This window comes from Myotis daubentonii, chromosome 1 (assembly GCF_963259705.1).
Source record: "Myotis daubentonii chromosome 1, mMyoDau2.1, whole genome shotgun sequence".
NCBI classification, from domain to species: Eukaryota; Metazoa; Chordata; class Mammalia; order Chiroptera; family Vespertilionidae; genus Myotis; species Myotis daubentonii.
In genome coordinates this window covers 127,442,137-127,451,347 of record NC_081840.1, presented here as the reverse complement: position 1 = coordinate 127,451,347, position 9,211 = coordinate 127,442,137, and the positions used below count along the sequence as shown (strand labels likewise).

Sequence of the window (9,211 nt, the reverse complement as noted above, 5' to 3'; positions counted from 1 at the left end):
GGGTGCTGGATTTTATCAGATGCTTTTTCTGCATCTGTTGATATGTTCAGATGGTTTTTATCCTTCATTTTGTGTATATGGTGCATCATGTTTATTGATCTGTGGATATTGTGCCAATCTTGCATCTCTGGAATAAAGCCCACTTGATCATAGTGTATGGATTTTTTAACATACTGCTGGATTCAGTTTGCTAATATTTTTGATGATTTTAGCATCTATGTTCATCAGAGATATTGGCATGAACTTTTTTTTTGAACTTTGTTTTTAATGGCTTTATTCTGGTTTTGGAATGACAATAATGCTGACCTTATACATGAGTTTGGGAGTCTTCTCTAGTCTTGAATTTTTTGGAATAATTTGAGAAGAACAGGTATTAGTTCTTGGCAAGTTTGATAAAATTCACCTGTAATTCCTTCTGGTCCAGCACTTTTGTTTGTTGGGAATTTTTGTATTACTGCTTCGGTTTCCTGAGTTGTAATAGGTCTATTCAGATCTTCTTCTTCCTGACTGAGTTTTGAAAGATTGTATATTTCTAGGAATTCATCCATTTTGTTCAGATTGTCCAATGTGTTGGCATATAGTTGTTTGTAATGTTTTCTTACAATCATTGTATTTCTGTCGAGTCAGTTGTTTTTACTCTTTGATTTCTGATTTTATTAACAGGGTTCCTCACTTTTTTTTTTTTTTGGATGAGTCTGGATAATGGTTTGTCAATCATGTATTTTTGTTTTTTGATTTTTTTTTTCATTGCTGTTAATCATCACCAGAGGATATCGTTTTCCATTTGAATTTTTTAGAGAGAATGGAAGGGAGGAGAGAAAGGAGGAGGAAGAGAAGAGATAAACAGGGAGAGAGATATATATTAATTGGTTTCCCTCCTCCTGTGAGAGAGACTCTCCATTTGGTTCCCACCTGCACATGCCCAACTAGGGTCAGGGATTGAACCTGCAAGCCAGGTACGTGCCCTTGACCAGGAATTGAACCCATAACCATTTGGTGTGTGGACGCTCTAACCACTGTGAACAACTCTAGCTTCATTGATCTTTTGTATTTTTTTAGACTCTTTTTTATTTCTGCTCTATTATTTCCTTTGTTCTCATTTTGAGCTGTTTGTTTTTCTCTTTTCTAATTCCTCTAAGTGTAAAGTTAGATTATTTATTTGAGATTTTTCTTGTTCTTGAGGTAGGCCTGTAATGTTTTGAAGTTTCCTTCTTAGAACTACTTTTGCTGTGTCCAATAGATTTTGGATCGTTTGGTTCCCATTTTCATTTGTTTCAAGTTATCTTTTGATTTCTTTTTTGATCTCATTGTTAACCCATTCATCAGTTACATGTTATTTAGTCTTTATGTCTTTGTGTGCTTTACATTTTCTTCTTTTTTTATCTTATAAATAATAACTTTTATTATGGCAAAATTATTTAATGTAAGATATACAATTTTAACCACATTTAAGTATACAATTCAGCTGTATTAAATACATTGATGTTGTGGAACAATCACCACTATCCATCACTGGAATTGTTTGTTTGTTTTGCTTCTCATTGTTTTTTTTTTTCTTCTTTGTTGAATTTATTGGGATGACAGGTTTTAGGTGTGTACAATTCTATAATATATCACCTGTATACCAGTATTTTTTTCTTATTGATTTCTAGTTTTATGTCATTATGGTTAGAGAACATTTATGATATAATTTCAATCTTCTTAAATTTATTGAGACATGTTTTGTGTTCTAACATGTGGTCTATCCTAGAAAATATTCCATGTGCATTTGAAAATTTATATTCTGCTGCTTTGCCATGAAATGCTCTGCAGATACCAATTAAATCTACCTGATCTAGTATGTCATTTCAGGTCACTATTTCCTTTTAGATTTTCTGTCTGGCATATATATCCATTGATGTCAGTGGGGTATTATGATCCCCTACTATGTCCGTATTGCTGTCAATCTCTCCCTTTACATCCATCAAGAATTTCTTTATATATTTAGGTGCTCCTATGTCAGGGACATAAATGTTTAAAGGGGTATATCCTCTTCTTGGATTGCTCCCTTTATCATTATGTAGGGTCCTTCTTTGTCTCTTAAGACAGTCTTTGTTCTAAGTCTGTTTTGTCACATATAGGTATTGCTACCCCAGTATTTTTTTTCATTCTCATTTGCATGAAATATATTTTTCCTCCCTTTACTTTTAGTTTGTATACTCCATTCTGAGGTAGGTCTTGTTTTCTTACCCATTCAGTTACCATGTTTTTTAATTGGTACATGGGAGCCATTTACATTTAAAGTGATTATTGATAGGTATGTATATTTTGCCATTCTATTCTTTTAACTATGTTCCTATTTTTTTCCCTTCTTCTTGATACTTTAACAATTCTTGAAATACTGGTTTGGTGATAATGAGCTTCCTTAGCTTTTGGTTGTCTGGGAAGCTCTTTATTTCTCTGTCAATTTTAAATGATAGCCTTGCTAGGCAGAGTAGTCTTAATTGCAGTTCCTTGCTTTACATCACTTTGAATATTTCGTGCCAATCCTTTCTAGCCTGCAATATTTCTGTTGACAAATTAGTTGACACTCTTATGGGAGCTCCCTTGTATATAACTAAGTACCTTTCTCTTTCTGCTTTTAAGATTTTCTCTTTGTTTTTAATCTTTGCCATTTTAATTATGATGTGCTTTGGTGTGAGCCTTTTTGAGTTCATCTGTTTGGGACTCTCTGTGCTTCTTGGACTTGTCTTTTTTCTTCACCAGGTTAGGGAAGTTTCTGTCATTATTTATTTTAATAGGGTCTCCATCTACTGCTCTTTATTTTCTCTTTCTTGTACTTCTTTGATGCAATTCATGTTCTTAGGATTCATGTTGTCCCAAAGATCCCTTAAACAGTCCTCATTTAATTTTTTTTTTCTTTTTGCTGCTCTCATTGTCTTCTGCTCCCCTGTCTGCCAAATCACTGATTTGATCTTCTGCTTCATCCAATTGCCTATTTCTTCTAGTGTATTCTTCATTTCAGACATTGTATCCTTTACTTCTAACTTGTTTTTTTATGGCTTATATGTTCATTTTCATGCTTACCATTTCTTTATTGAAGTTCACACTGATTTCATCCATTCTTAAGTTCCTTTAGAACCCTTATAACCATTTTCTTCTTTAATGCTGTGTCTGTTGTTGCTTGCCTCTACTGCATTTAGCTTTTTTTTTTTTTAAGGTGTCTTCTGTGCTTTAATTTGGGGCATGTTTCTTTGTCTACCCATTTTGGCTGTCTCTGTGTGTTTGTTTCTATGTATTGCACTATTAGACGCCCAATCTTGGCAGTGTGGGCTTATGTAGTAGGTGTCCCGTGAGACCTAGTGGCACTGTCTTCTTTTTTCCAGAGCTGAGTGTTATAGGAATCTCCCTTGTGTGTGTTATGTGGGCCCTGCTGTTGTCGTTGAGTCCACAATGCTATTGGCCTATTCATGGTTGACCTTCAGGCTGACTGACTGTGAGGATCAACCCTGACCTCACATTGTATGAGCTGCTGTTCAGGTGCTGACCACATGGAGCTGAAGTGGTCTCATCCTGTTCTGGTGCCTGCCAAGCTCTCTCTTTGGACATGCTGCATATTAAGCTAATTGGATCATGCTCTGATGTCATCTAAAGTTGGCCACTGTGTGTTTGTCCTGGGAGGGATTCTGGTGCCGGCCAATTTCAGATGCTTCCTGTGACTGGCCCTGGGCATTCTATTTGGAGCTGCAAAGCAATTCGCAGTTTGTGGCTGCCTCTGCTGGGTTAGAGTGAGTTCAGAAAGTCCAAGCAGTGCACCAAGGCTGATTTTTACCTGCAGTGGGACTGGGGGAAGTTCATCAAAAGTCCCAAGACACCCCTGATATCTGCCTCTGCCTGCCTGCATCTGCCATGTGCCTGTTAAGCTCAGTCACTGAAAGAGTCTCTGGAGGTATTCAAGTAGCATGAGGTAACTTCTCAGTGAGTTCTCAGGTAGAGTGAGCGGTGTTCACCAGATTGATGCAGGTTCAAACTTGTTGTCTGTGCTGGGTTTGAGGGCACTTAGCAAATGTTCCAGGGTATACCAGGTCTAGCTTCCAGCTCCTGGGTCTCGCACACCTCTGAGAAGGCTACAAAAGACCCAGGCCTGGCTTTCTTTGTAGGAGTAGAACTAAAATGTCAAAACAGGCTACTTTGTAGGGTTTAAGATTTCTGGGATTCATAAGATTTCTGAGATCAGCCATGTGAGCTCAAGTGATTTGCAGAGGGTCAGTGGGTTGTCTGAGGCCATGGAGCTGCTTCTTATTGTGGGTGGTTCATGGTCCCCTGGGATGCAGTGGGAGAGTGAGATGGTGGTGATGTCCTGCAGCTCTGATCCCATCACTGTGTCACAAAAAGTTTAGTCCTCTGGTGCGTACCTGATCCTCACAGATGCATCCCTCCATTTTCATCCTAAGATAACTGCAGTTCTCTTCAGATGTCTGGGCAGATGCACGTTCACTGGCTGCATGGGCAGCACCATTCCTGCCTTCTTTCCTCAAGCTGGGTGAGCCAGGCTGTTTGGGTGCAGGAAAGGGCAGATAAATGGCCCTTGGGTGGGTTGAAATGCTATTAGAACCATTAAGATTTTTTAAAATGTTTTTTCTGTGTCTGCACCTTCACTAGAACAAAGCAACCAAAGTGATGCTTAGCTCACTCTCATGGAAGCACAGTTCTGCCCTGTACCAGTGCCACATGTCACCAGAACAGTGAAGGGGGCAACTGAAGGAAGAAGACAGGGCATTCCTCTCCCAGAAGTATAAAACCCTCACAGGCATGATTCTGTCTGGAGAGCTGACCCCTGCTGGAGCGCTTAAGGCTTGTAGGCACCGAGTGTACTGATCTGATTTATATTTTTTAAAGATCACTCTGATTTGCATTTTTATTCTTATTAAAAATTATTTTACTACTTTAATTTTTTTCAATTAGAGATGACATTCAATATTAGTTTCAAGTGTATATAATAGTGGTTTGACATTAATATAACATATAGAGTGATACCCTGATAAGTATAGCATGGGGGATCTTTTAAAAGGGTAATAATGAAATTCATGAGGGCTCGACCCTCATAACCTAATCACCCTCAATAGACCCACTTTTTATTTATTTTAATCAAACTTATTTGGGTGACATTCATTAATAAAATTGCATAGGTCAGGTGTGCCATTCTATAATGCATCATTTGTATATCGCATTGTGTGCTCACTGCCTTCAAGTCAAGTCTCCTTCCATCACCATTAATCGCCCCTATGCCCTCTTCTTCCTCCACCCACCCTTCACCCGCCAACCCTATCACCACTCCAAACACGCCACCCCCACCTGCCACCCCACACCCAACACCCCCAGCACCCACCTGCCACCCCACACCCAACACCCCCAGCACCCAGCTGCCATCCCAAACCCACCAGCCCCTCCTGCTACCCACACGCCACACCCCCAGTCCTCACCCGCAACCTTCCACCAGCCTGCCCCTACACCCCAATACTACCCCTCACCCCCCACACCCCTCTTACCCCCTACTCCCACCTGCCACCCCACATCCCACACCCCATATCACACAGCCCCCACCCACCACCCCCCAGCCCCCACCCCCACCCCCCTTCCCCTGCTTGTGATTTGACATTTGAAATGATATTTGAGATGTGTCTTGAGGGCTCAGGTAGGATTTAGACAGATGAAGAGGGTGAGAATGTGCTTCAGGTACAGACAGTAGCCACAGCCTGGAGGCAGGAGAGATGAACACTGGACAGACCAGAGCATATGCCCCTCAGATGCCTGTGAGTGAGGGGTCAGGACAGGGAAACAGAAGACCCTCCATGGAGGGAAAAGGCAGAGGGGCAAGGGGACCAACCACAGAGTGGTCAGAGCAGGGGAGACAGGGGCCCCTCCATGGGAAGGCAGGGCAGGGGGACAGGGCACCATGAGAGGGGTGGGCAGTGGGGACAGGAGACCTTTGGAAGGGGCAGGGATGCAGAAGAGTGGATAGGGGACTTTCCACTGAAGCAACAGGACAAGGAAAAGGAAGACCTCTGACCTAACCGGTTTGGCTCAGTGGACTGAGCGTCAGCCTGTGGACTCAAGGGTCCCAGGTCGGATTCCAGTCAAGGGCATGTACCTTTGTTGAGGCCGCACCTCCAGTAGGGAGTGTGCAGGAGGCAGCTGATCGATGTTTCTCTCTCATTGATTTTTCTAACTCTCTATCCCTCTCCCTTCCTCTCTGTAAAAAATCAACATTATATATATAAATCATCATTCTCCCCTTAAAAAAAAAAAAGGAAGACCCTTCGAGGCTGTGACAGGGCATGGGGGACAGTGGACCCTTCTTCGTAAGGACAGGGGACCATCCATGGAGAGGTCAGTGTCCCCACCTCCTGTCCCTTTTGCCCTGGCCCTTCTGCCCTATCCCATCCATGGATGGCCCCCTGTCTTACCAAGCAGGGTCCACTGTCCTCCCTGCCCAGACGCTGCCACGAAGGGTCTTCTTTTTCCCTGCCCTGTTGCTTCAATGGAGAGTCCCCTATCCACACCGCCCTGAGGGGAAAGAGCCGGGAGAGAGGGACCCCTCCATGGAGTGGGGAGAGCAGAGCTTCTGTGGAGGAAATGGGCAGAGGGATAGGGATCCCCCCTTTGAGGGGGCAAGGAGAGGGTGAAATGGACTGTCCATGGCAGGAGCAAGACATGGAGGACAGGGAACCATCCATGGAGGGGAAAGTGCAGGGGGACAGGACACCCCTGTCATGGTCCCCCTGGCACCCCTTCTCTGCCCCTTCAAATGGGGGTTCTTTGTCCCCTGCCCATTCTCCATGGATGGTTCCCTGTTTCCTCTACTCTGTCCCTTGCATGGAGGGTCCCTGTGCTCCCTGCACTGCTCCATCCATGGAGAATCCTTTGTTCACCCTTTCCTGACCCCTCAAAAGGTGGGGTGCCCTATCCCTCTGCTCATTTTCCTCCACAGGCAGAGGGTAGAGGCACCCTCCATGGAGGGAGCAGGACATTGTTTTTCTTAACCTTCTTCCTCCAAGGAGGGTGCCCTCCCATCTCTGCCCTGTCTCCACTCCATGGAGGGTGCCTCTTTCCCTGTCCTGTCCCCTAAAAGGGGGTTTCTTGTACTCCTGCCATTTCCCCTCCATGTAGAATCCCCTATCCCCCCCTGTACTAGCCCCTCCATGGAGAGTTCCCTGTAACCAATCCATGGAATGTGCCGTCTCCCCTCTGCCCTATCCCATCAAAGGGGCATCCCTTTACCCCTGCCCATTCCCCTCCATGAAGGGTCCCCTTTCTCCCTTTCCCTAACTCTCCATGGAGGGTGCCCCTCCTCCTCTGTCCTGCCCTCTAGGGGTGGTGTTCCCTCTCCCCTGCCCATTTCCCTCCATGGAAGGTGTTCTCTCAACCCTTCCCTTTCCTCTCCATTGAGATGAATGGGCAGGGGTACCAGGAACCTCCCCTTTGATGGGCAGGACGGGGTTGAAGGGGGTAAACTACATGGAATGAGGACAGGAGGACCCACCTTGGAAGGACAGGGCCCAGGGTAAAGGAGACCCTCCATGGATGGGACCCGGAGGGGAGACAGAGGACATTCCATGGTGAATGAGCAGGGGTACAAGGAACCCCCCACCTTTGAAGGGACATGGGGTATGAGCAAGGGGATAGAGAATCACCTCTTTGAGGAGATCTTTGTACCCCTGCCCATTTCCCTCTCTGGAAAGAGTACCCTTTCTCCCTTGCCCTGACCCTCCCCTGCCCTGTCACCACAAAGTAGGGCAGGGGTGACAGGGTACCATGGGAGGGGTCAGTGGACAGGTGGGACATGGGACCCTGGGAAGGGGACAGGGGAAAAGGAAAAAAGGGAATGCCCATGTCCCAAGGGACCGTCCATGGAGGGGCAAGACAGCGGGGAAGGGGACCCTCCATGGCAGTAAATGGGCAGGGATACAAAGAACCCCCCCTTTGAGGAGCCAGGGGAGGGGGAGGGGAAACCCTCCGTGGAGTGGAGACAGAACACCCTCAATGGAGAGGACTGGGAGGAGGGAAAGATGATCCTGCATGAAGGAGAATGGGCAGGGGAATAGGGATCCCCCACTTTGAGGAAACAGGGCAGTAGAGAAGGGGCACCCTTCATGGACTGGGGACAGGGGACCCTTAGTGGAGGTACAAGGCAGGGGGCAAAGGGTCCTCTCCATGGAGGGGAATGGTCAGGGGATAGAGTTCCCCCTTTGAGGGGCAGGGAAGGGGGGAGAGCACCCTCCATAGAGTGGGGTCAGGGATCACACCATGGAGGGGAAATCAGAGGAGATGGGGGTCCCTCCATGATGGTTCCCCTGTCCCCACCCCAAGGAGGGTGCCCCCTCCCTCCTGCCCTGTCCCCTCAAAGAGGGATCCCTATCCCCCTGCCCATTCCTCTTTAAGAAGAGGCCCCTTTCCCCAGCCCTGTCCCCTCCATTGAGAGTCCCTTGTCCCACTCCATATGGAGGGTGTCCCTCCATCCTGCCCCGTCCCCTCAAAGGGGGGAATACCTAACCCTCTGCCCACTCCTCTCCAGGGAGAATCACCTTTCTTCTGCCCTGTCCCCTCCATTGAGAGTCCTTTGTCACCACTCCATGGAGCGTGCCCCCTCCCCCTGCTCTGTCTTCTCAAAAGGGGTTCCTTTTACCCTTGCCCATTCACCATTATGGAAGGTCCCCTAACTCCTCTTCTTGCCCCTCCATGGTGGGTCCCCTTTCCCCACTTCATGGAGAATGCTCTCTCCTCATTGCCCTGTCCCTCAAAGGAGGCGTCCTTATCCCCCTGCCCATTCCCCTTCATGGAGGGCCTCTGTCATTCCTACCATGGAGATTCCCTTTTTCTACCTTTCCCGCCTCCTGAAATGAGGGGTGCTCTATGCCCTTTCCCAACCCCCCCCCAGGCAGAGGGGAGAGGGAAGCCTCCATGGGGGGAGCATGGCATTGCCCTTCTTCCTCCATGGAGGGCCCCTATCCCCCATGCTCTGACCCTGAAAGCGAAGCTCCTTGTCCCCCTGCCCTTTCCCCTCCAAGGACAGTCCTCTCCCCCCCCCCCCGCTGTCCCATGCATGGAGGGTCCCCTATACCCGCTCCATGCCTGTTCCCTCAAAGGGAGGTTCTTTGATCCCCTGCCCATGTCCCAGGGGGCCCTCCGTGGAAGGACAGGACAAGGAGGAAAGGGGACTCTCCATGGCAGT

General features: G+C 46.7%; 1 non-coding gene across 1 annotated transcript; it reads right to left on the bottom strand.

The window, feature by feature from the left end:
• Positions 1 to 4,621: 4,621 nt before the first annotated feature.
• On the bottom strand, positions 4,622 to 4,824 carry LOC132224365 (small nucleolar RNA SNORA74). The gene has a single exon (XR_009450660.1). It is a non-coding gene; the product is annotated as a small nucleolar RNA SNORA74 (small nucleolar RNA).
• Between the last annotated feature and the right edge of the window lie 4,387 nt (positions 4,825 to 9,211).